Raw genomic sequence first — 3,416 nt, 5'->3', positions numbered from 1 at the left:
ACCGACGCCGGTCAGCTTTTTTACGGCTTAGGTCAGTACATGACACTGACTTCATTATAAGAGGGTGAGCCCTCATCAAAGCTCGGCCCAATGCTGATTGTTAGACTGCTTCATATCAGTTTTTCTGTTTAACCTACAGTTTACGTCAATACATGATTCAGATTTTTCATTAGTAGAGGGTGAGCCCCTCTAATTCTCTCAGCCCAACACTGATATGGATACTAATTACACTATTAGAGAGTGAGCAGTATTGATATTTATTCTGCCTCCTGTCAGTTCTCTGTTTTGACTACAATCTATTACAGTATGTATTACCGATTAATTTATTGGAGGGTGAGCCCCCCTCCCATTCACAGACCAATATGGATAGTTTTCTGCTTCCTGACAGGTTATTTGTTTTGTTACGGTTTATCACAGTACATAATAGGGGAGGGTGAGCCCCTCTCATGAAGACTGCCTCATATCAACTGGGAAGTTGGTGGCGAGCCCCTACATTACATATTACAGCACATCTCATTATATTTTATTATTTTTTATTATTATATATGGGCTTCTGGGGCGAGCCCCCTGATTTCTAAGAGTGCCCTAGCGTATGCTATCTACTACTATTACTGGAATGTATTCTGGATGAATATTACCGGGTGAGCCCCAGTTATTACAGATATGTATATAATTTACCCTAGTGGATGCTGTCTGCTACTATACGGGCCTATATTCTATACTATTTTACTGGGGGTGAGCACCCTATCATATTCTTACACATCCTGGTACCTTACCTCGCCTGAAATTGGCTATTTGATCTGGCTGCCACTGTTACAGCCCTATGAGTGGCCTGTTTTGTCTGTGCCACTGTACCTCCCTACTGAATATACTCCTCCTGAAGGTTTTATTATTACTTGGTGAGCCCCAGTTATAAAGGATAATATATATATATATATATTGTTTTATAATCTGCATGGCATTGAGCAGACTATCACGCAAGGCTTTTATTTACGCCAAAATGGCCAACCCCTCATAAAGCAGAAGATTCCGATGTCTCCAAAAACAGACCCACTACAGAAAGTGCATGGCACGCACCAGGCGCGTGAAAAGACCAGAGTCTCTGGTTAGCCCTACGGTTCCTACCTAGTATCAATTTGGGATAAATGGCAGGAGGAACGCTCAACCTCTAAGGATGAGGATAGCTAACAAGGTCCGTAGGTGGAGGACTCTCCCTTTGTACAAGAATCATTCACAAAAGCTTCCCTTGATTTATCTCCTGCGCAACCAAACACGTCAGGTCCAAACGGCAACATCTGCTTGGATTCGATGGGGAAAACCTCTCTTTGACCCGCATTCCATAAGTCACCTGAAAGCTGGCTCCCGGTCATTTGGCCCAGTATGTACATTACTAGACTCGTAGATCCCTAGACCGGGAAGTACATACAAGATTCGGGAGAATGCCGAGACCATCTCTTCCTGATAAGATTGCAATGACCCCAGAGTGTGACATCGGGACCTATACATACTTTGCAAGATCGAGACCTGACCCTCGCAGGGGTATTGATCTCAGCCTGAGACTGTCTCAAATCAAGTTGTTCGACGTTCTTAAAACCCTGGCAAATTTCCTGCTTCTAGCGGATGAAGCCCGTACGGAAAGCTGCCCTCTGGAACCGTCTTTATTAAGACTTAGCTTTCCCTCCTACTAGACAACGCTAGGTGTCAATATGCCCTGAACGAAGATAGGTGGCATTCCTTCATATAGATGCCGAGATTGCAGACCTTGAATTAAGAATAGGGTTCCTTGCCCTTGGACCTAGACTTTGGAGAAACATTATTAAAGAATTCACGAACACATGGACTTACACACCACACTCAATAGAGCCCACTCTTCAGTGTGACGAGTGTTTCATCAGACCCCATCTTGTTTTTTCCGGCAGGACTGAACGACAGTGGGGTCATTACTACAACCATTTTGAACTATTCCTTTCCATCACTATACAGAAACCATTCCCACCGAACCAGGTTTGGACGGCGGACTGCCAAGCGCTTGTAGATGTCAAACTCCAGACCCTGGTCGACTAAAGAGTATGTTAGCTTCCCATCTGACTCCAGGGGTTTCTACTGATCCAGCCTTCTTATTCGTAATAAGTCGGACGAGTTTACACACTATTTTTAACCTCCGGAATTGGAAGTTTTCTGTTCCATGTACCAATGTTTGCTGTGTTTCCTGGGGAACGACCGGTCCGGCCAGGTCAACATATCTACTCTCCAAAATAAGTGCAGGCTCTTGGTGATTCCTTATTACTCTCCCAAGAGGATGCCCTGGACTGATCTCAACCTCACTTTACGATCCCCTTGTTCATATACCTGGGCTTCGCAGTCTTCCAAGGAATGTCGACCCGCACCCTGTCCCAGTTGGTGAAGTTCAGGATAGACGTGCCCTTAGGAGTGCTTTGTCAGCCACAGTCATGGTTAATCGGAGAATTCTATGGGTGACTGCATGTTTTTTCAGAGTAAATTTCATTATCTAACCAGTCCTTTAAGCTATGTTTTTCTCGTTTCAGTTTATAATCTGTCTGTGGCACCACATTTGAAATTTCCTTTCGACTGGATGACATCGTTGACTTCACTGCCTACAAGGACTTATGTCACACTGCATGGTTTTATTCTGTTTCTTATTCTGTTTTGTCACAGCTTGAAAGAGGAAGTTATGTGTGGGGAGGGGAGCTTTATTGTATCTAACTTTTTTCTGATTGGTTGCTTTGCTCTATGTTAATGTGCTGCTATGGAGTTCTAATAAAGAGAGACTTAAGCAAATATTCGCCTCCTGTCATTAATAAAATTAATGATTATAGGTACACTAAAGCTAGCATAATCTACAATTGTCCTGTTTTCTCCTACTCTTGACCTCGACTTTCTTCCTGACTTTTCTGTACGGTAAATCCAGCCATTCTAAGGCCCGGTAAATACGGGCTATACCTCTCTCAGTAGATTAGGGTTTGTGAGTTTTGGGTTCCCTTACATAACCATGATAAAAGGGAACACTGTGAGACAGGGATAAAGGGGAGAGAGAAACCAATGGGAGAATTTCTGGGAATTCAAAGTAAATTCAAAGCAAATTCCAAAGCTTAGGATGAAATAGTAAAAATGGGGGGGGGGGGGGGGGAAATTCAGTAATACTTGCAGTTTTACTAATTTGGCCTTACATTAGAAATTGACAATTCTCAGTATGACAGTGCCACAAAGCAAATCACTGAGCTCTTCTAAATAGACAGTTCAATCACCAATATTTACGGACAGATATTGCCTTGAGATTCATGGAAATTTACAATATTTACCTCAGAATAAATAATTAACTGAGCGAGTGAATCTTTTTTGTTTGTATTACTTGTTTGTGTTATTTCCTGAGCTTCCCAATAAATACTCTGGGCAAG

The sequence above is a fragment of the Pelobates fuscus genome, chromosome 11 (assembly GCF_036172605.1).
Source record: "Pelobates fuscus isolate aPelFus1 chromosome 11, aPelFus1.pri, whole genome shotgun sequence".
NCBI classification, from domain to species: Eukaryota; Metazoa; Chordata; class Amphibia; order Anura; family Pelobatidae; genus Pelobates; species Pelobates fuscus.
Note: the sequence above shows the minus strand (reverse complement) of the source record.